At 48.4% G+C, this 24,221-nt stretch overlaps 1 protein-coding gene across 3 annotated transcripts in view; it reads left to right on the top strand.

Annotated features, from left to right (window-relative positions):
• The first annotated feature begins 8,679 nt into the window (after window positions 1–8,679).
• ZFHX3 (zinc finger homeobox 3) overlaps window positions 8,680–24,221 on the top strand; it is a 601,913-nt gene continuing 586,371 nt past the window's right edge. Inside the window, exons 1-2 of one of the 3 annotated variants that reach the window (XM_033942405.1) lie at window positions 8,680–8,853; window positions 10,190–10,314. The gene's annotated coding sequence lies outside the window, so the exon portion shown is untranslated. Of the gene's footprint in view, window positions 8,854–10,189; window positions 10,315–11,923; window positions 12,046–24,221 lie in introns of those variants that run through there. The other 2 variants (XM_033942408.1, XM_033942407.1) reach the window with 2 other exon arrangements.

Raw genomic sequence — 24,221 nt, 5'->3', positions numbered from 1 at the left:
CCCCTCAACCGTCTCTTTTCCAAGCTGAAGAGCCTTAACCTCTTTAGTCTTTCCTTGTACGAGAAGAGTTCCATACCCTTTATCATCTTGGTTGCTCTTATTTGAACCTTGTCTAGTTGCGCTATATCTTTTTTGAGATATGGTGACCCGAATTGAATGTAATACTCAAAGTGAGGTCATACCATGGAATGATAGAGAGGCATCGGGAGCTGCCTCTGTCTCCGCAAATGCCTGTTTCATTCAGGATTCCCTTGTAGGCTGGCTGAAGATCCCAGAAGGGAAAGATTTTGACCATGCATATTGACCCTGGGCAAGTCACTTAGTCCTCTACTGCCCCAGGTACAGATTGTGAGCCTATTGGGACAGACAGGGAAAATGCTTGAAGTACCTGTATGTAAACCACTTTGAGTGTGGTTGTATAACTACAAAAAAGTCCCAATCCCTTTTCCATATGGCCTAATTTGTTTTGTATAATTCTCTTTCCCTATCTGTTCTTTCGGCTACTTTCCTATTATCCTACTTCTTCCTTTCTACACTCCTGACCACACTGGGTACCTCCCTCATGAAGCTGCTATTTAGAGCTATGTATAAGAAGCTATAGAAATTGCTTCTTCACCCACCTTACAGTCTGCCACTGCTACCTTTGATTGAGCTGTATAAAGTCAGTCATCCTATTCTGCCATAGGGAAAACATGGGGATTGCCACATCCCATGTATTGCAGAGAACACGTCTTCGCCACCACCAAAGCTAATTTAGCAAAATCCTTCAACCCAGCTAATTTATCCATATAAAGTGAGAGAGGATTAGGGGTGACCCAGAGGTGGAGCCACACGTTAACACAGACACAGTTGCTATCTTTGAGACAAGTATAAGTGCAGAAACAGCAGACTTAACTCTAGGACTATCTTATCTGTATAAATCTGCAACTAGATAGATGTATTTATTTCTCCTTATCATCCTTTAAGACTAGACCAGACGAATGGGTTATTCCCTCCAACCAGCAGATGGAGTCAGAGACACACTGACAACTTGCATTTTTCTGCCTCCAAGCAGATGGTATGGATGGATGATTCTGAGGAAGAACTGACTCTCTAGGGCAGGGGTAGGCAATTCCGGTCATCGAGAGACGGAGCCAGGTCAGGTTTTCAGGATATCCACAATAGATTTTGCATCTCAAGGAGGCAGTGCATGCAAATCCATCCATCTCATATATATTCATTGTGGATATCCTGAAACCTGACCTGGCTCCGGCTCTCGAGAACTAGAATTGCCTACCCCTGTCCTAGGGCACAGCCTAGAGCCTTTAGCCCTGTGGTTGAATGTTTGGTCTGTGTGAACTGAGGGATTAATCTTCACACCTTTGTTGTGATTGGGTTTGCAGGGTTTCTCTCTCTTGAGCCTCAGGGATTGGCTCATGGGTACTGGGTCAATGTTAGTCAGGGGTCTCAAAGTCCCTCCTTTAGGGCCGCAATCCAGTCGGGTTTTCAGGATTTCCCCAATGAATATGCATGAGATCTATGTGCATGCACTGCTTTCAATGCATATTCATTGGGGAAATCCTGAAAACCCGATTGGACTGCAGCCCTCAAGGAGGGACTTTGAGATCCTTGGTGTTAGTGGACTGGCAGAGTTTTCATGTTACTACAAGGCCAGTACCAGCAAGAGGAGGAAAAAAACAGCCCCTCAGCTCCGATTCCAAGATTCTGGCCTGTTATGAATTGAGCACCACCAATCATTTTCAAAAGCTGGCTCCTATGAAGTAGGCAACCTTGTAGAACTGTCTCCTTGGCTGGGTCTGCAAGAATGTAATGTTGTACATAATGTGTGCATTGGCTTATCTGGCTTAGTGGCCACCTGGGGCAGAGTACCCCCCCTTCCTCCAGGCAGTGGGGGAGTCACAGGGTCGCATGTGCATGGCCAACGGCTCTGCCGGTCCGCTGCCCCGGATCAGGAACTTGCCATCAGAAGGGGCGAGAGCTGGCAGAGCCAGTAGCCATGTACATATGGACTGTGGCAACATGACCACTCCACGTACCCCACTGCCTGCATTCAGGGTGGATGCCCCTACTGCCCATCACTAAAGAACGCATACTGGTTCCCCATCTCTCATCGGATCACTTATTAAATTACTCTTTTAACTTTCAAAACTCCCGCTTTCATAGACAAAGTTCTAATTCCATATGATCCCCCCAGAACCCTAAGATCCGCCTCACTCCTTGCACTAGCGTTTTTAGCGTGCGCTGAATTGCTACGCGGCTAGAACTAACACCCGCTAAAACCGCTAACGCAGCTTAGTAAAAGGAGTCCTTAATGTTCCAGCACTAAAAATAATTGGCCCCTGTCGGGGTTCTATCTTTTCCGTCACGGCTCCTTCAATTTCAAATGCTTTCTTTTTAAAGATGCCTACGATTGATTTATCCTTTTTATTTTTCTCTCTCTGTCATGCCCTACTGTTTCTATCCATTTATGTTCTCTTTTCTCATAAACTGTAGTTCTTCCCTTTTTCCCTTCCTCCCCTCCAAATTTGTTTCTCTTGTATGACTATGGGCTCCTTTTACGAAGGTGCACTAGCGTTTTTAGCGCATGCACCGGATTAGTGTGCGCTAGCCGAAAAACTACCACCTGCTCAAGAGGAGGCGGTAGCGGCTAGCGTGCGCTATTCCGCGCGTTAAGGCCCTAACGTGCCTTCGTAAATGGAGCCTTTTATTATTTGTAGTTTGTTCCCTAATTAATATTTTAAACTTGTACTGTACAACACTTTGAATTTTATGTAAAGCGTTTAATCAAATTTTAATAAACTATGAAACCATAGAGCTGTGTCGCAGCATAGTGGTGTGTCCCGAAGAGATTCCAGAATTTTACTTTATTTTTAAAAATTCCCTTCATAAGTCTACACTAGAATACATGACATGTATGTCACGTACACACGAGTCTGCGTGCATAAGTATACAGCCGCCCAGACAAGCATCATTCTTTGACGTGATTTGTCCTTCATAACTAATGGCAAGTAATTTTAGTTTTATTTTTAATTTGTTAAGCAGTCGTTATCCTAACAAGCAACAAAACAACCAAGGCTTTTTTACTGTTTGGATCTTCTTATCTTTGGGAACTTGGATTTTCAGCTCTGACAGAAATTAAATTTAAAAAAAAAAAAAAGAGAATGACTGCAGATGGTGGATGATGAAATGCATGTTTGTTTGTCGACTATCGAGCTGCATTTTGAGCTAATTTGCCCTCAAAAACAAGCTCATCCATTGCATTGATTAGCAGTTCTATTCTATCTACTTTAGTTTCACTGTTACAATTGATACATAGCTTAAAAAGCTTTAAATAAATTACTCTTAAATTTAATTTTTTATTGGTTTTGAAATTTTATAATTTCAATTATAATGTGCCATGAAAAACATTTACTCCATTTTGTGTGCCAGAGAGACTCTGCCATAGAGGGTGTATGTAAAAAAGGATGTGAGCAACTGTGGTTACTGACTACCTGAAGTCTGCCATCCTCAACTTATCGTTCTCCACTGCAACTGTCCCTGATGCCTTCAAACATGCTGTTGTCACACTCCTCCTCCAAAAACCCTCACTGGAACCCAGGTGCCCCTCCAACTATCACCCCTTCTTCCTCCTCCACTTCTTATCCAAGATACTTGAACGTGCTGTTCACTGCCGTTGCCTGGACTTCCTCTCATCCCAAGCTATTCTTGATCCGCTTCAGTCAGGCTTTCGCCTGTAGTATTTCACTGCCCTTAATAGAGATTCCTGGACAAATCCAAAGGCCTCTACTCTATCCTCATCCTTCTCGATCTGTCTACTGCCTTTGATACTGTTGATCACAGCCTTCTTCTTGATATGCTGTCCTCGCAGGGATTCCAGGGTTCTCTCCTGGTTTTCTTCCTACATCTCCCATCACACCTTCAGTGTATGCAACAGTGGTTCCTCCTCCACAGCCATCCCGCTATCGATTGGTGTACCTCAAGGCTCTGTTCTGGGACCACTCCTTTTCTCAATCTACAGCTGCTCACTTGGAGCATTGATCTCCTCCTACGGCTTCCAATATCACCTCTATGCAAATGATTCCCAGATCTACCTGTTCATACCAGATATTTCTACTGAAACCTAGACCCGAGTCTCAGCCTGCCTGTCCGACATTGCCGCTTGGATGTTTCACCACCATGTAAAACTGAATTTGGCTAAACTAGAGCTACTTATCTTCCCACCTAAACTCACCTCCCTGCTTCCCAAAGTTCTCTGTCGCTGTGGACAACACTATCATCCTCCCTGTTTTGTCTGCTCACAAACTCAGGGTCAGTGACTCCTCTCTCTCCTCCTCCGCCTAACATGTCACTAAAACCTGCTGCTTCTTCCTCTATATTAACAAAATCCGACTTTTTCTGAGCACACTACCAAAACCCTTATCCATGCCCTCATCACCTCAAACTTAGATTACTGCAACTCGCTACTCTCAGGTCAACTGCTCTGCCATCTTTCTTCCCTTTAATCTGACCAGAATTCAGCTGCACAACTCATATTTCGTGAGAGCCGCTACACTCATATTATTCCTCTCCTAAAGTCTCTTCATTGAATTCCCATCTGTTTCCGAATACAATTCAAACTCCTCTTACTGACCTATATATGTATTCTCTCGGCTGCCCCTCACTGTCCTCTCTTCACTTATCTCCCCCTATGTTCCCCCCTATGAGCTCTGCTCAACTGATAAGTCCTTCCTGTCTATGCCTTTCTCTTCCTCTGCCAACTCCAGACTCCATCCCTTTTGCCTTGCTGCGCCATATACTTGGAACAAGCTGCCCGAATCCCTATGGTGGGCTCCGTCTTTGGCAGTGTTCAAGGCCAGTTAAAAGCCCACCTCTTTGAAAGTGCTTTTGACTCCTAACTTCTCTCATCTTGGGTTCTGCATCCCCAACCCTCTGTCCTGTCTGTCCAAGTTAGATTGTAAGCTCTTCTGAACAGGGACAGACTATAAATGTCAAAATGTACAGCACTGTGTATGCCTTTCAGCAGTAGTAGTAGACCTGCAGAAAGGCGGCTTCTGGGGCAGGCCGACGGCAGCAGGCTCGCATTGCTGAGATGCCAGCAGCCTGAAGAAAATAGAATTGCAGTTCCGAGGAGGGAAGAGGGGGGAGAGACAGCGGATTCTTTGTAGGCTAGCCCTGCCATTCTAAAAAGCCTTACCATAGTGCTGATAAAGGGACCTGGAAATGGAATGAGGAGCTGATAGAGGCAGGGAAGGACAAGGACTCGAAGACCTAGGAGGAATGTGGAAGAACTGCAAGCCGAGGGGCTGGAAACAGAAAAAGAGGAGTAAGCAAAAGGGGAAGAGACGGGAAAATAGGGCTGCCGTGAATGCAAGTTGGGCTGCTGGGGGAGGGGGAGATTCAAAGAGAAAGGGTGCGGGGTTGGCTGAAAAAAACAAAACAAAACCCAGAGCTAGAGTTAGAACTAAGGGATGGAAGAGCAAGTCGAGGGAGAGCAAAGACTTTTGGCCCAGCACTTTGAAAGTGATTAGCTTCTCCCCACAGCCGAGCAAAGCCGGAGGGGGGGGGGGGGGGGAAGATGCAATGTTGCTAATTGGGCTGCGAGCTGCTCTTTTATTTTCCAGCCTTGCAGTTACTGGGGGAAATAAGGTGTTGGGGTGGGGAGAAGGTTAGGGTTATTAAGAGGGACTGAACTACTCTTCACAAAAAAAACTAAAATATGGTTAGGTCGGGAGCCTGAAGAATTGCTTTGACTCCCTAGCTTTTTTCCTCCTTAATTGCGGAAGCCTTGATCCTCTCTTTGCAGCCACCTCTCAGATCTTGACTCAACAGAACAGAGTATTATTTTCAAGTTTGCTTGCATCTGTTTTAAAACCTTAACCGGTTCGGCCCCTAATTACCTTTCTTCAGAGATTCCTTTCCTACGTTGAAATCTTGCCTTTAAAAGAGATTTTCTTATTGATGGAATGAGGCATTATGACGTCACAATACCAGAGGCTGAAACTCGTCACTATTTATGTAGTCAATTTCCTAAGGGAGCTCAGAACGGTTTACATTAATTTATTCAGGTACTCAACCCTTTTTCCCTGTCTGTTCTGGTGGGCTCACAATCTATCTAATGTACCTGGGGCAATGAGGGGATTAAGTGACTGGTCCAGGGTCTCAAGGAGCAGCTTGGGTTTGAACACACAATCTCAGGGTGCTGAGGCTGGAGCTTTAACCACTGCGCTATCATCTGGGCATGGCATTAAAAGGATGGAGTTGGTCCAGAGGAAGGCAACTAAAATGGTGTGTGGTCTTTGTGGGGACAGACTTAAAGATCTCAATCTGTATACTTTGGAGGAAAGGCGGGAGAGGGAAGATATGATAGACACGTTTAAATACCTACGTGGTGTAAATGCACTTGAGTGGAGTCTCTTTTATTTGAAAGGAAACTGCAATGAGAGGGCATAGGATGAAGTTAAGAAGTGATAGGCTCCGGAGTAATCTGAGGAAATACTTTTTTACAGAAAGGGTGGTAGATGCATGGAACAGTCTCCCGGAAGAGGTGGTGGAGACAGAGACTGTGTCTGATTTCAAAAGGGCCTGGGATAGGCACATGGGATCTCTCGGAGAGAGAAAGAGGTAATGGTTACTGGATGGGCAGACTAGATGGGCCATTTGGCCTTTATCTGCCATCATGTATCTATAACCATAAAGCTCTATGACCTCACAATGCAGGTGTAAAGAGCCTTAGCCTATAGGAAGAGGAGATGCAAATGATAAGAGCATTAGCCAATAGGGAGATGAGGTGATAATGGGTGCTGCGGATGGGCCATTTGGCCTTTATCTGCCATCATGTTTCTATCCTCTGTGGTCACTTGATGCCGACTGTTTAGTCTTACCACTTCCTAGACACATTCACTAGGAATCGACTAGAAATTCAGCTTTCCTTTTTATTGCTCCAAAATGTTTGACTTGTTTCCCACCCTCCCTTCATAAGATACAGCTTCTGCTCTAATCTCTTATATATTTTATTAATATTTTGTTAACCGAGCCGAGCCCTTTTGTAGGGATGAATTGGTATATAAAATCAAAGCTAATAGCTGAATTTTCTAGAGCCACTGAGGGCCATTTTTTGGAACATCTCAGTGAAAGAGACAACTGAGGGGTTTTCTGGGTTTAAAAGCAGGACTGAGATGATGCCACATTATGTACGGTATTTTCACTTGTTTGTTTTGGCTTGTGAACGTAGCTATCCAATTTGTTTCTTATTGTTATCAATAAAAGTTTAATAATAATAAAAAAATAATACATGTGCTGCAAAATTAAATAACTCATCTTTGAAATTTTAGGCCCCAGTGAACTCATGAAGCTCCCAAAAGAAGATGCAGCGGCCATTTGAAGAGGCAGCTGGGCAGGAGGAAGTGGGCCTAAATCCACAGGTGAGATTCAACTGAAAGGAAGCTGGCATGGGGGGGGGGGCGTAACCTAAGGAAAAGGTGGTGAATTTGGGGAGATAAAGAATGTGTCTGCATTCAAGAAAGCTGGAAACAGAAGATGGATAGAGAATAAGGGCCAGATTCTGTATAGGGTGCCGATATCAGCGGCTGCTTTTTGCGTTGCAGCCATGTGACGGCGCTGTAGAGAGAATTGCACCTTTGCGAAAGATAGGTGCTCATAAGCACTTTAGGCCACTGAATGCCACTTCTGGCATTTATTAACTGTGCCATTTGTTACTTAACTTAGGTAGGGCATCTGCCAGTGGCTAAATAGAGGCGCCATTTCTAGAATTTCTCTGATTTTGGGGCTCATAATCAAAAACCTGCCCAAGTCGCCGCTTGGATGACCTAAAAGACAGGTTGTCCAAGTGCTGATAATCAAACCAATTTTCTGGAGGAGTAGTGTGGGTGGGATGGGGGCCGACCTAGACTTAGGGCTCTTTTTACAAAGCCGCGCTAGGGCCTTAATGCATGGAATAGCGTGTGCTAAATTGCCGCATGCGCTAGCCGCTACCGCCTCCTTTAGAGCGGGCAGTAGATTTCTGGCTAGTGCGCATGAGAAAACCATTAGTGCAGCTTTGTAAAAAGGAGCCCTTAGTTGTCGTGCAGGGATAACTTAAGGTTTTACTAGACATCCTGGACGGTGTAAAAACAAGTAGAAGTGCCCAGATAACCATTACAGAGACAAAGTAACCCCCCCCCCAAAAAAAAGATCAGAATAAGAAAGTACATACCTGTCTCCAGAACATCAGCATCTGGTCTAGTGCTGCACACAGGAGGGGGGGGGGGGGGCTCATAAGCCACTCTACTCCACTGTCCACCTGCAGCTGTAAGGGCTATTGGGGTTGTGGTGGGTTTGGCCCCTCCCACGTCCAAATGACAAAATTTGGGTTGTGGATTAAAGTGTGGACGGAGTTTTGAGGAATGAGCCTTTTGAAGCCAATTCAACTTAGAGAGAGGCGCGCTGAGGAAAGAGGTAAAAGAGGCAGATGCCGGGGCGGGATTTGCACCCATTTGCCTGCTCGCCGTTAGGATCTTTGTGGAAACTTTGCGAGTCTGCCGTGTCTTGGGGAAAGCAGACTTTCCCCCCTCGACCTGTGGGGGCCGAAGCCGTCGCCCCTCCCCCCTGGCTGCCGAAGGTGGCTAATTAGCCCTTCCCGTCGTGCCTGTGTAATGAAGCACATGCGCACTGAATTAATCACAGCCATTTTTTGCAGGAAACTAATTAGCAGCGGCGGCGGGCTGCCCCGACTTTCTTCGCAGCCGCCGTCCCTGGAGCTGGTGGTGGTGGTGGTGGTCGGCGGGGCAGGACGGCCGGGCCGCCTCCATGGGAGCGTCTCTGGTGCCCCGGACTCGTGCGGCCGCCCAGCACCGCGTAAGTCGCAACTTTGCCGGCTCCCCCTCGGGGTCGGGGTGGCTTTCTCCTGGGAAACTTTTCTTCCGCTCTTTGCCAGCCTTTTTCGTGCCATGGGGGGGGGGGGGGGGTTAAGGGGAGCTTTTAGCCCAGGTCCGATGTGGACTTCAGGAGCTGTTCGGAGCAGTTGTCGGTTGAAGCGCGAAAGGTCCATTGGATTGACGGGGAGGATTTCAGGCTTCTCTCTCTCCCCTTCCAAGTCTGTCCTTCCTCCCGTGGCCTAAAGTTGGCCCGGGTTCTGTGATTTGACCCCCCGCCCCGAGGCCTCCTTCTCTTGACAGCTCACTGTCCGGGGGGGGGGCACCGCTCATTTCGTTTTCCACATAGACCCTCACGAAATCTTTCCAAAGAAAAGTCCTCCCCTAACTTTTCGCTCTTAAATCTGGGCCAGTCTTGGCTTTTCTGACCCTAACTTCACTCCCTTTGCAGCGCAGCGTTTCCTCCTCCTCCTCTGGCTTTGGGGGTAGCCTTTCCCCAGGCGTCTCGAGCCGGAGATGCAAATTCCCAGTCACCTCTATCCCTCTCTAGGCCGCTAGTCCTTTGTTCCCTGATAACTGAGCTAAGGTGCTTTGTCACGCCCAGAAAAGCAGGAGAAAAGGCTTGGCTGACCCCCCTCTCCTACGGTCAGCACCCAGGAGACAGAAGCATGGCTTTGGGGGGAAGGACAGTGCATTTCTCGGCTTTGCACAAATAAAATGCACTCATCACACATGGCCTTTCCTGCTCAAATGCTTACTTTATTTATGGCTTTATGAAGGGGTTTGATGGACAGATGAAGATACTACACTTTTGAGGGACTGTTAAAAGCCCCTTTTTCATTTTTAAGAAAACCTTAAAGTCTGCTCACTTAGCTAAAGCTCTCTTTTTAGGTTAGCTTGGCTGGGATGGATTTAGAGGAGAAACTTTAGTGATGGTGTATATTTCAATTGTGCCACATAATTAATGCAATGCTTCTGTAAATCACTGGACAAAACATCCGACTGAAGCATCTGCAAGAACTCTTCTCTGTCGCTCTTAAAATGCTTCCTTGCAAGGAATCCATCCTGCTCCTCGGCCTGCACTTTGTCTATTATAAGCAACATAGTATATGAGGGTAGAAAAGCCCTTTCTTTGGACAACGGTTTAACTTTATTGCAATTTCTCTCCTGTACACCGAAGTTCAGCCTTTAAAAATGAAGCTTGATATTCTAATCGCCTTTTTAAATATGTAATACACTCACCCTTGTATTTGAGGTGCAAACGTTCATGGAAACGGAAAGATTGACTCTTTTTTTTTTTTTTTGCATGGGATTGCCAGTGACGGACTGGATTTGGGGGCAGAAATGCAAGACAAGCCTGTAATAGCCAGGGCTGCAAAGCCTGCAGAATGACGGGGACAGTTTCTGGAACGCACGCGAGTCTGCTTTTGCAGGACCGTACAAGGTGAGAGCTGAAGAATATGCGCCTTCAGACATAGGTTTATTCATAATTCTATGGAGATCAAATTGCCCATTTTGGTCTGTGTAAAGGGAGTAAAGAATATTGGTGATTTGTGGGGGATATACTATAGGGACTTCCATGTTCTGCTATTATCTTAGAATTTAACATAACATACACCTGATGCTCAATTTCGCAAAGGCATTTTCCTCTTCTGTCAAATGAAACTTGAAGATTGGAAATACCCCATGCGCTTGATTTTTACGCTTGATATTCAGCGTGTGGAATCTGAATTTAAAAAAAATCTTAAAATGTGCTCAAGCTGTATTCATTTCATTTCCTCTAAATATAGAGCTATAATTGAAGCTGCTTTCCATTTCATTCTGTGGGTTATAGGGGAAAGGTTGTATTGTGTGGAGGGGTTACAGTAATTTTTTTTTTTTTAATACATACTGATTTTGCTTTAATATGAGGTAGGCTTTATGCTACGGGGACTGACTCGGTTCCTTAATTTCCAATATGGTATTGGTTATCTGTAGGGGTGGGGGGAGAGGTTGGCTTAGGCCCTTCTGCCATGCCATTGGGGGGGAGGTAAAGATTAGGCTGGCAGGTGGTATTATACTATATATGTGGATTTAATGGCTTTGTTTGCAAAGCTAGAAGGCTTTTAAAGTAGTTTATTTCAAAATTTTTCCATGTGTGCTGTTGCTTTAATTGTTCTGTACGTGTTGGCCTATATTTTTAAAAGCCATTAAGGAAAACGGTCAAACCTTGGGATGTTCTAAAGCAGGGGTGTCCAACCTTTTGGCTTCCCTGGGCCGCATTGGAAAAAAAAATGTTTCTGGGGCTGCACAAACGCGCAAATGCTGCAGCAAGACAGAGGAGGGAGCCGGCAAGATGGTAAACACCCGGGGGCAGCAGAGGAAAACACTGCATCGCCCTAGACCGGGGTTGCACAAAATACTTCACGGGGCCGCATGCGGCCCTTGGGCCACAGGTTGGACACCCCTGTTCTAAAGCAATCTTCATTGTAAAGCTTGGAGGCCAGTGGTCGCCCTTATTTGACTCTAGGTATGACCTCCAATCCTTGTCCTGAGATTTGCTGATGGTACTATAAGACTAAAGAAGACCATACACGGTCAGACCAGACCGATGGAAGCAGGGTATTGGGTTAAGTGGCCCAGCAGTGTCTAAACCCAAAGAGCAGTCTGATTCTCTGATGTCAGTCCCAAGGCAAGCAGTGGCTTATGGGGTGTATCTCTTTGAACCATGTACTTAGAAGGAACTTGTAAGAGTGAAAGAATAGTAGTGAAGGAAGAAAATAGAGACCAAGAAGAAAGAGGTTGAATGTGGTAACATGGTGGCAGCAGTAGGGGTTAAGTTGAAGACTGTGCAGGTCAGTGTCTCTCAAACTGTGTGCGCCCCAAAGAGATTCCAGAATTTTGCTTTCATTTTAAAAATTTCCTTCTTAAGTAGAAGAGATGATATGTACGTCATGTCAGTGCTAAGGACGTGACTGGTTCTTGAAAACTAATGGAAGTAATTTTAGTTTTATTTTTTATGCAGTAGTTATCCTGACTTGAGCAACAAAGCAGTCGAGGCTTTGTTACCATTTGGATCATCTTATCTTTGCGAACTTGGATTTTCAGCTCAGAGAAATTTTAAAAAGAGTGAACAACTATTGCAGATGGTGGATGATGAAATGCGTGTTTGCTTGTTGATTTATCGAGCTGTGTTGTAAGTAATTTTCACTCAAAAACAAGCATATCGCATTGATCGGCAATTCTATTCTGTCTGCTTTAGTTTCACCTTTGTTACAATTACCCACACATAAAGCTTAAATAACTCTCAAATTTAATTTTTTGTTGGTTTTGCAATTTTATAATTTCGATTATAATGTGCCATGAGAAACATTTGCTCCGTTTAGTGTGCCAGAGCTAAAAAAAAGTTTGAGAGAGACTGGTGTTGAGAATAAGAGCTGGGGGGTTGGTGTGCAACGGGATGGGTGATGTGGAGACTGTTTACTTGCAAGTCACTAAGGGGAGGACCCAGGCTAGCTGCATCTTTTGAGGAGGGACCCTTTCCACCCTCTGTCAGGGGTGCTGTTCATTTTGCCTGATAAACAATTAAAGTTGCCTCCACTTGAAAAACAGCGAAGGCCACTGCTTTTTGCTTCTTTACTGGAGTTATTCAGTAATGCATTTTGGTCAATTTTAGCTGAAGAAAGTACATTGCTCTATTTATTTTAAAACTTTGACTGCAGTTTCTCCCATGTCTTTTTGTATTTCATGCTCACTCAGACATGAATAAAAGTGTGTCGCACCAGATCCTATCTGTATAGCTAGTTGGGGAATTCTCATCTTTCCATTGCCGTGATGGCTCTGGGCTGGGGATTGCAGGGTTCTAGGAGGAATCCTATCGCTTTAACCCTTAAGTTATAAGCGGGTTAGTGATAGAGCTACCGCCTCAACACCCTGAGATTGTGGGATCAAATCCCAGCACTGCTTTTTGTGACCCTGGGCAAGTCACTTAATCCTCCAGTGTCCGAGGTACAAAATAAGAACTTGTGTATATATGTAAACCACTTAAAGTTTGGTTGTATAATACAAAAAGGTAGTTCCCTTTCATTCAACACCCATCTTCCTCTCTTCCTAGCATTTACGAATGGTACCTCTGTTGATGTGGGAGAGGAAAACCTGAATTGGTGATCAGGCCGGGAACCTGCAAAGTATTTCTAGTACTGGGTGCACTGAGCTTGTGCCCTTAAGTCTTAGGTAGCTGAAAACAAGCTATCTATTTCCTTGTAAGCTGATCTCTCAGAGAACTGCAGGGTGGACCTGGGTAGAATGCATCACTTCTGCTGTGTTTGAAAATACAGTTTCACTAGTCTAGGAGTACCTCAGTATGTTATATGTCACACACAGATTTTGGTTCTGCTACCACCGAGTTTGGCAGGGACTAGTGCTATGAATTTTAAGCATTTTGGGGCTGGTGGTGGATTTATGAAATTGCAACTGTCCTGGACAAAGAGTTGCAGAAAAATTGTGCTGTAATTCTTACCTGCGCTGGCTTGAAAGCACATGAGCTGTATAAGACCCTAACCTCGGACACTTCTGAAAACTGACAAAGAAATAAATATGACCTAGGAAACCTAATTACTGAATAACGGGCTGCATGAATCTTTTGACCCACATCTAATTGAAAATGAGCATCATATGGGATAGAGTTGGTTTTGGATAAGAGAGATGAAGCTATTTGGCAGAAGACAAAAAAAGGCTAATCCTGAATGCTTGCCTCTAACCACACGAAAAAGAGAAGCTGGGACGGCCAATGGATTGTTGTCTTTGCTAAAATCAGAGCACTTGTGCCAGGATTTGGTCATCATCGGCCAGAAGCTGCTCAGAAAGAAATATGCTGTAATGGTAGTTATGAGACAAAGGGGGAAGAATGACTCATGTATGGCATGTTCTGCGTGAAACAAATATTGCCAATGCATACAGAAGCCAGCGTAATATACAGTCACTGGCTGATGACAACGATAAAATTGGTGGTTGGTTTTTTTTCTCCAGCTTTAAAAAGAGAGAAAAACATGACATTTATAAGTAAACTTACTGGTTGGACACAATCTGGGGAGGTTCCAGTTGGATACAGGGACTGTGGTAATAAAACTCTTCCCAGAAGTATCGGCCAGTAAAGCTCTTGGATCAGGATATACTCATTGGTTTCCTGAGCCTAATATTTACAAGTTAGACAACAGAGAGGATTTGATTTAAATCAAATCGATTTAAATCACTAGTGAGAGAGACTTAATTTAAAGACCATACTATTCAAGAAATAACACCGCAAGTATCTAACACCGCAAGTATCAAACACCGCCTCTCACTAAAGCCAACTGCCCTAAACAAATAACCATACTCATTTCTTACTCTCTTTGAAAATGATCAAATCTCTTTTTGGTAAGATCTTTTTGTAATACTTCTTTGATAATTCTTTTGTAATCCACCTTGAACTGCAAGGTAATGGCGGAATAGAAATCCCTAATGTAACGTAATGTAAATAATGCTTTACTCGTAGGCAGAGGAACTTCATTAAAATATTCCCATACTGGGTCTCTCTTACAGCCTGCTCTCATAGGTTTTCTCATTCAAGGAAAGAATAATATAAACCTCAGGCTATGGCGCACAAAGATATCAAGACTTGTGGAGTATTCTGCTCAAAAGGATTCACTTTCATTTTAGTGCTTGTCTCTCCCTCTTCATACTTAGGGCTCCTTTTACAAAGCCATGTGAGGCTTTTTTTAATCGCCGGCTGTGGCGGTATTAGCTTGTTGGAGCTAATACCATCAGGGCAGGTGATTTAAAAAAAAAAAAAAAAAAAGCAAGCCTAACATGGTTGTGTAAAAAGGGAGGGTAGCTCTTTATGCAGATAAGAGATTGATTCTGTACGATTTGCACGGGAATAATACGGATAAGGTCTTTATCTCAACTCTATATATTTTATAATATTTCTGCTGTGAAGAAGCAGCATGTTATCTCTTCAGACATAAAGTCAGTTTGAGAAATGCAAAACTAAGCATCTTTGATATATTTTCTAGAGATAAAAATTGCCTGTGATGTTATGAATGGGTTAATGGAATTCATTTGCCAAAAAATATGTAAACATTGCATGAATATAGAGCCTCATGCTACATAATTAAAAACTAATTCTTATTTCATGATGAATAACTTTTGGATGTGGGATCTCTTAGAGAAAGGAGGGGATAGGCAGATTGGGCGGATGGGCAGATTGGATGAGCCATTTGGATGTTATCTGCCGTCATGTTTCTATGTTTAAAAACTGTCCTGTTGAAGTGAGTGTCTGGGATACAGTGCTAAATGTTTTGATACATGTCTTGAATTTATCTAAAAAGACAAACTATCAAAGGAATTGGAGATGAATGTAAAGAATTATTTTTGGTTTGCGATTGTATTTTGTTTTAGTCTTGTCTCAATTTTATGCTTGTCTAATTGTAATCCGCCTAGAATTATATTATGTGAAATAGAAAAATTTGGAAGTAAAATATCTTAAATAGAAAACTATAGCTTTTTTTTTTTTTTTAAAAAGCATTTTATTTTTAAAAAATTCTGATGTGGGGTGAACTGCACAATGAAGATCTCTTTGGGAGAGGAGGAGATGGTGCCGTCATGTTTCTAAGGTGTGGAAGTCCACCCTCCTGATTCTTGTGGGGGCTAGACTATGGGACTTTTATCAAGGGTAGACCCAGATTACCTTGGATTGGTGGATTCTCATTCTCAAGGTTTATGACAGTTGCACTTTGAAGTTTGCTTGCCCCTTTCTGGACACATTTTTGGTTTCTCCCTGTCATGCTTGCTGGAAGGTCTTCAACCACCATAAACTCTGGTGTCAAAAAGTACTCCCCAAATATTCCAGAGTGGGCAAAGCTTTTCTGATGCAAACACGAGTTCAAAAGCTGCAGTTTGAGATCAGGTCCCTGCTTAGTTGCAAACATCTCAGGCCCGGGAGTATTTGCAGTGTCTCTGGAGGTAGTGCAATGGGCCAGGGCTCGCATGAGGCTTCTCTAGTCAACTCTGTTTTCCATATAGTCCCCACACATGCAGGGGTTGTATGTGACTTCCCCTTAGGAGTCTGGCCTGTCGCAGTCTTCAGTGACAGCTAGTGGAGAGTCATTTGTTGGGAGGTAGGAGTTTGCATCCTCCTTGGTGAATCCTGGTTACCACAGATGACAGCCTTTCTGGGTGGAGAGTCCTTTGTGCAGATTAGGTGGCTCATGGGGGCTGGTTGAACGAGGAAGCCGGCTGGTCGATCAATGCCTTGGAAACCAGAGTGAGTGGTCTGGTGTTGATCTCCTTCCTGAATATTCTTTAGGATCAAGCAATTTGAGTGTCAGATAATGCTATGCCCTACATAAATCGCCAAGAAAGCACAAGGAATCTGTTAGTGGCTAAACAGGTGGTGCTTCTCATGTCGTGGGTAGTGTTTCATCTGGCAGATTTGTCTGTGGCATACGTACCAAGGGTGGATAACATTCAGGTGGATTATCTCTGCAGACATCTAGATCCAGGGAAATGATAGTTGAACCTAGAGATCTTCGCTTTTATCATATGCAGATGGGGGTCTGTCTGCCCTTCATGGATCTCGTAGTGACCTTGTCCAACTCCTGATTCCTCAGTACTTCAGCAGGCAGAGGGACATGCGAACGATGGGCCTTCACATGCTGCATCTGACTTGTCTATCGCAGGGGCTCCTTATGTGTTTCCCCCCTTGGTTCATGTTGGGCAGAATCATTTAGCGGATCAAGCAGCACGCTGGTGTCGTGGTGGTTGGTGGTTCTGACGTCTAGTGGAGGATCCTCTGCAGCATCTATTGATCAGGGGCAAGTGTAGATGCCTGACTGCTGGGGGAAGGGAGAGAGAGATGCCTGACTATGCTGGGGGGGGAAGGGAGAGAGAGATGCCTGACTATGCTGGGGGGGGAAGGGAGAGAGAGATGCCTGACTATGTTGGGGGAGGGAAGGGAGAGAGAGATGCCTGACTATGCTGGGGGGGGGAAGGGAGAGAGAGATGCCTGACTATGCTGGGGGGGAGAGAGAGATGCCTGACTATACTCGGGGCTGGGAGAGAGAGATGCCTGACTATGCTGGGGGCGGGGAGAGAGAGATGCCTGACTATGCTGGGGGGGAAGGGAGAGAGAGAGATGCCTGACTATGCTGGGGGAAGGGGAAGGGAGAGAGAGATGCCTGACTATGTTGGGGGAGGGAAGGGAGAGAGAGATGCCTGACTATGCTGGGGGGGGAAGGGAGAGAGAGATGCCTGACTATGCTGGGGGGGGGGAAGGGAGAGAGAGATGCCTGACTATGCTGGGGGGGGAGAGAGAGATGCCTGACTATACTCGGGGCGGGGAGAGAGAGATGCCTGACTATGCTGGGGGCGGGGAGAGAGAGATGCCTGACTATGCTGGGGCGGGGAGAGAGAGATGCCTGACTATGCTGGGGGGGAAGGGAGAGAGAGAGATGCCTGACTATGCTGGGGGAAGGGGAAGGGAGAGAGAGATGCCTGACTATGCTGGGGGAAGGGGAAGGGAGAGAGAGATGCCTGACTATGCTGGGGGAAGGGGAAGGGAGAGAGAGATGCCTGACTATGCTGGGGGAAGGGGAAGGGAGAGAGAGATGCCTGACTATGCTGGGGGAAGGGAGAGAGAGATGCCTGACTATGCTGAGGGGGGGAGGGGAAGGGAGAGAGAGATGCCTGACTATGCTGAGGGGGGAGGGGAAGGGAGAGAGAGATGCCTGACTGCTGGGGGAGGGGGGAGAGAGATGCCTGACTATGCTGGGGGGACGAAGAGAGAGAGAGATGCCTGACTATGCTAGGGGGAGAGAGATGCCTGACTATGCTAGGGGGAGAGAGATGCCTGACTATGCTAGGGGGAGAGAGATGCCTGACTATGCTAGGGGGAGACAGAGAGAGATGCCTGACTATGCTAGGGGGAGACAGAGAGAGATGCCTGACTATGCTAGGGAGAGAGAGAGATGCCTGACTATGCTAGGGGGAGAGAGAGAGAGAGAGAGAGAGATGCCTGACGATGCTAGGGGGAGAGAGAGAGAGAGAGATGCCTGACGATGCTAGGGGGAGAGAGAGAGAGATGCCTGACGATGCTAGGGAGAGAGAGAGAGAGAGAGAGATGCCTGACTGCTAGAGGGAGAGAGAGAGAGATGCCTGACTATGCTGGGGGAGAGAGAGAGAGATACCTGACTATGCTGGGGGAAACTGAGAGAGAGAGATGCCTGATTATGCTGGGGGAAACTGAGAGAGAGAGATGCCTGATTATGCTGGGGGAAACGGAGAGAGAGAGATGCCTGACTATGCTGAGGGGAAGGAAGGGAGAGAGATATGCCTGAATATGCTGAGGGGGGTAGGGAGAGAGAGATGCCTGACTATGCTGGGGGGAACACAGAGAGAGAGAGAGAGATGCCTGACTATGCTGGGTGGAACGAAGAGAGAGAGAGAGATGCCTGACTATGCTTGGGGGAACAGAGAGAGAGAGCGAGAGAGAGAGAGAGAGATGCCTGACTATGCTGGGGGGAACACAGAGAGAGAGAGAGATGCCTGACTATGCTGGGTGGAACGAAGAGAGAGAGCGATGCCTGACTATGCTGGGGGGAAAAGAGAGAAAGAGCGATGCCTGACTATGCTGGGGGGAATTGGAGAGAGAGATGTCTGACTATGCCGGGGGGAACGGGGAGAGAGAGAGAGATGCCTGTGTGGGCGAGGAGAAAGAGATTCCTGACTATGCTGTGGGCGGGGAGAGAGAGATTTCTGACTATGCTGTGGGGGGGGGAGAGAGATGCCTGACTCCTGGGGAGGGAAGGGAGAGAGAGATGCCTGACTGCTGGGGAGGGAAGGGAGAGAGAGATACCTGACTATGCTGAGGGGGGAAGGGAGAGAGAGATACCTGACTATGCTGAGGGGGGGGAGGAAGAGATAGATGCCTGACTATGCTGGGGGGGAAGGGATAGAGAGATGCCTGACTATGCTGGGGGGGAAAGGTAGAGAGAGATGCCTGTCTATGCTGGGGGGGAGGAAGGGAGAGAGAGATGCCTGACTATGCTGGGGGGGAGTAAGGGAGAGAGAGATGCCTGACTATGCTGGGGGGAACGGGGAGAGAGAGAGATGCCTCTGTGGGCGGGGAGAAAGATATTCCTGACTATGCTGTGGGCGGGGAGAGAGAGATGCCTGACTGCTGGGGGAGAGAGAGATGCCTGACTATGCTGGGGAGGGAAGGGAGAGAGAGATATCTGACTATGCTGAGGGGGAAGGGAGAGAGAGATGCCTGACTATGCTTGGGGGGGGGAGTGAGAGAGAGATGCCTGACTATGCTGGGGGGGGAAGGGAGAGAGAGATGCCTGACTATGCTGGGGGGAAGGGAGAGAGAGATGCCTGACTATGCTGGGGGGGAAGGGAGAGAGAGATGCCTGACTATGCTGGGGGGGGAGAATGAGATGCCTGACTATGCTATGGGGGAGGGGGGAGAGAGAGAAATGCCTGACTATGCTGGGGGGAGAGAGAGAGAGAGATGCCTGACTATGCTGGGGGGGAGAGAGAGAGTGATGCTTGACTATGCTGGGGGGGGGGAGAGAGAATGATGCTTGACTATGCTGGGGGGGAGAGAGATAGAAGCCTGACTATGCTGGGGGGGAGAGAGAGAGAGATGCCTGACTATGCTGGGGGGGGAGAGAGAATGATGCTTGACTATGCTGGGGGGGAGAGAGATAGATGCCTGACTATGCTGGGGGGAGAGAGAGAGAGATGCCTGACTATGCTGGGGGGGGGGAGAGAGAGAAATTCCTGTCTTTGCTGGGGGGGGGGAGAGAGATAGAAATGCCTGACTATGCTGGGGGGGGAGAGAGAGAGATGCCTGACTATGCTGGGGGGGAGAGAGAGAGATGCCTGACTATGCTGGGGAGGGAAGGGAGAGAGAGATACCTGACTATGCTGAGGGGGGGGAAGGGTGAGAGAGATGCCTGACTATGCTGAGGTGGGAGGGGGAAGGGAGAGAGAGATACCTGACTATGCTGGGGGGGATGGGAGAGAAAGATGCCTGACTATGCTGGTGGGGGGGGGGAGAGAGAAATGCCTGACTAATTTGGGGGGGAGAGAGAGGGAGAGATGCCTGACTATGCTGGGGGGGAGAGAGAGAGTGATGCCTGACTATGCTGGGAGGGAGAGAGATGCCTAACTATGCTGGGGGGGGAGAGAGAGATAGATGCCTGACTATGCTGGGGGGGGGAGAGAGATAGATGCCTGACTATGCTGGGGTGGAGAGGGAGAGATGCCTGACTATGCTGGGGGGGGAGAGAGAAATGCCTGACTATGCTGGGGGGGAGAGAGAGAGTGATGCCTGACTATGCTGTGAGGGAGAGAGATGCCTGACTATGCTGGGGGGGGGGGAAAGAGAGATAGATGCCTGACTATGCTGGGGGGGGGAAGGGAGAGAGAGATGCCTGACTATGCTGGGGGGGAGAGAGAGATGCCTGACTATACTCGGGGCTGGGAGAGAGAGATGCCTGACTATGCTGGGGGCGGGGAGAGAGAGATGCCTGACTATGCTGGGGGGGAAGGGAGAGAGAGAGATGCCTGACTATGCTGGGGGAAGGGGAAGGGAGAGAGAGATGCCTGACTATGTTGGGGGAGGGAAGGGAGAGAGAGATGCCTGACTATGCTGGGGGGGGGGAAGGGAGAGAGAGATGCCTGACTATGCTGGGGGGGGAGAGAGAGATGCCTGACTATACTCGGGGCGGGGAGAGAGAGATGCCTGACTATGCTGGGGGCGGGGAGAGAGAGATGCCTGACTATGCTGGGGCGGGGAGAGAGAGATGCCTGACTATGCTGGGGGGGAAGGGAGAGAGAGAGATGCCTGACTATGCTGGGGGAAGGGGAAGGGAGAGAGAGATGCCTGACTATGCTGGGGGAAGGGGAAGGGAGAGAGAGATGCCTGACTATGCTGAGGGGGGAGGGGAAGGGAGAGAGAGATGCCTGACTGCTGGGGGAGGGGGGAGAAAGATGCCTGACTATGCTGGGGGGACGAAGAGAGAGAGAGATGCCTGACTATGCTAGGGGGAGAGAGATGCCTGACTATGCTAGGGGGAGAGAGATGCCTGACTATGCTAGGGGGAGAGAGATGCCTGACTATGCTAGGGGGAGAGAGATGCCTGACTATGCTAGGGGGAGAGAGAGAGAGATGCCTGACTATGCTAGGGGGAGACAGAGAGAGATGCCTGACTATGCTAGGGAGAGAGAGAGATGCCTGACTATGCTAGGGGGAGAGAGAGAGAGATGCCTGACGATGCTAGGGGGAGAGAGAGAGAGAGATGCCTGACTGCTAGAGGGAGAGAGAGAGAGATGCCTGACTATGCTGGGGGAGAGAGAGAGAGATACCTGACTATGCTGGGGGAGAGAGAGAGAGATACCTGACTGCTGGGGGAAACTGAGAGAGAGAGATGCCTGATTATGCTGGGGGAAACTGAGAGAGAGAGATGCCTAATTATGCTGGGGGAAACGGAGAGAGAGAGATGCCTGACTATGCTGAGGGGAAGGAAGGGAGAGAGATATGCCTGAATATGCTGAGGGGGGTAGGGAGAGAGAGATGCCTGACTATGCTGGGGGGAACACAGAGAGAGAGAGAGATGCCTGACTATGCTGGGTGGAACGAAGAGAGAGAGAGAGATGCCTGACTATGCTTGGGGGAACAGAGAGAGAGAGAGATGCCTGACTATGCTGGGGGAACACAGAGAGAGAGAGAGATGCCTGACTATGCTGGGTGGAACGAAGAGAGAGAGCGATGCCTGACTATGCTGGGGGGAAAAGAGAGAAAGAGCGATGCCTGACTATGCTGGGGGGAATTGGAGAGAGAGATGTCTGACTATGCCGGGGGGAACGGGGAGAGAGAGAGAGATGCCTGTGTGGGCGAGGAGAAAGAGATTCCTGACTATGCTGTGGGCGGGGAGAGAGAGATTTCTGACTATGCTGTGGGGGGGGGGGGGGAGAGAGATGCCTGACTCCTGGGGAGGGAAGGGAGAGAGAGATGCCTGACTGCTGGGGAGGGAAGGGAGAGAGAGATACCTGACTATGGTGAGGGGGGAAGGGAGAGAGAGATACCTGACTATGCTGAGGGGGGGGAGGAAGAGATAGATGCCTGACTATGCTGGGGGGGAAGGGATAGAGAGATGCCTGACTATGCTGGGGGGGGAAAGGTAGAGAGAGATGCCTGTCTATGCTGGGGGGGAGGAAGGGAGAGAGAGATGCCTGACTATGCTGGGGGGGAGGAAGGGAGAGAGAGATGCCTGACTATGCTGGGGGGAACGGGGAGAGAGAGAGATGCCTCTGTGGGCGGGGAGAAATAGATTCCTGACTATGCTGTGGGCGGGGAGAGAGAGATGCCTGACTGCTGGGGGAGAGAGAGATGCCTGACTATGCTGGGGAGGGAAGGGAGAGAGAGATATCTGACTATGCTGAGGGGGAAGGGAGAGAGAGATGCCTGACTATGCTTGTGGGGGGGGAGTGAGAGAGAGATGCCTGACTATGCTGGGGGGGAAGGGAGAGAGAGATGCCTGACTATGCTGGGGGGGAAGGGAGAGAGAGATGCCTGACTATGCTGGGGGGGAAGGGAGAGAGAGATGCCTGACTATGCTGGGGGGGAAGGGAGAGAGAGATGCCTGACTATGCTGGGGGGGAAGGGAGAGAGAGAGATGCCTGACTATGCTGGGGGAAGGGGAAGGGAGAGAGAGATGCCTGACTATGTTGGGGGAGGGAAGGGAGAGAGAGATGCCTGACTATGCTGGGGGGGGAAGGGAGAGAGAGATGCCTGACTATGCTGGGGGGGGGGAGAGAGAGATGCCTGACTATACTCGGGGCGGGGAGAGAGAGATGCCTGACTATGCTGGGGGCGGGGAGAGAGAGATGCCTGACTATGCTGGGGGGGAAGGGAGAGAGAGAGATGCCTGACTATGCTGGGGGAAGGGGAAGGGAGAGAGAGATGCCTGACTATGCTGGGGGAAGGGGAAGGGAGAGAGAGATGCCTGACTATGCTGGGGGAAGGGAGAGAGAGATGCCTGACTATGCTGAGTGGGGAGGGGACGGGAGAGAGATGCCTGACTATGCTGAGGGGGGGAGGGGAAGGGAGAGAGAGATGCCTGACTATGCTGAGGGGGGAGGGGAAGGGAGAGAGAGATGCCTGACTGCTGGGGGAGGGGGGAGAGAGATGCCTGACTATGCTGGGGGGACGAAGAGAGAGAGAGATGCCTGACTATGCTAGGGGGAGAGAGATGCCTGACTATGCTAGGGGGAGAGAGATGCCTGACTATGCTAGGGGGAGAGAGAGAGAGATGCCTGACTATGCTAGGGGGAGACAGAGAGAGATGCCTGACTATGCTAGGGAGAGAGAGAGATGCCTGACTATGCTAGGGGGAGAGAGAGAGAGAGAGAGATGCCTGACGATGCTAGGGGGAGAGAGAGAGAGAGAGAGAGAGAGAGATGCCTGACGATGCTAGGGGGAGAGAGAGAGAGATGCCTGACGATGCTAGGGGGAGAGAGAGAGAGAGATGCCTGACTGCTAGAGGGAGAGAGAGAGAGATGCCTGACTATGCTGGGGGAGAGAGAGAGAGATACCTGACTATGCTGGGGGAGAGAGAGAGAGATACCTGACTGCTGGGGGAAACTGAGAGAGAGAGATGCCTGATTATGCTGGGGGAAACTGAGAGAGAGAGATGCCTAATTATGCTGGGGGAAATGGAGAGAGAGAGATGCCTGACTATGCTGAGGGGAAGGAAGGGAGAGAGATATGCCTGAATATGCTGAGGGGGGTAGGGAGAGAGAGATGCCTGACTATGCTGGGGGGAACACAGAGAGAGAGAGAGATGCCTGACTATGCTGGGTGGAACGAAGAGAGAGAGAGAGATGCCTGACTATGCTTGGGGGAACAGAGAGAGAGAGAGAGAGAGAGATGCCTGACTATGCTGGGGGAACACAGAGAGAGAGAGAGATGCCTGACTATGCTGGGTGGAACGAAGAGAGAGAGCGATGCCTGACTATGCTGGGGGGAAAAGAGAGAAAGAGCGATGCCTGACTATGCTGGGGGGAATTGGAGAGAGAGATGTCTGACTATGCCGGGGGGAACGGGGAGAGAGAGAGAGATGCCTGTGTGGGCGAGGAGAAAGAGATTCCTGACTATGCTGTGGGCGGGGAGAGAGAGATTTCTGACTATGCTGTGGGGGGGGGGGGGGGGGGAGAGAGATGCCTGACTCCTGGGGAGGGAAGGGAGAGAGAGATGCCTGACTGCTGGGGAGGGAAGGGAGAGAGAGATACCTGACTATGCTGAGGGGGGAAGGGAGAGAGAGATAC

Source organism: Geotrypetes seraphini, chromosome 4 (genome assembly GCF_902459505.1).
Source record: "Geotrypetes seraphini chromosome 4, aGeoSer1.1, whole genome shotgun sequence".
NCBI lineage: Eukaryota > Metazoa > Chordata > Amphibia > Gymnophiona > Dermophiidae > Geotrypetes > Geotrypetes seraphini.
The sequence above is the reverse complement of the archived record's forward strand: the minus strand, read 5'-3'. Positions and strand labels throughout refer to the sequence as shown.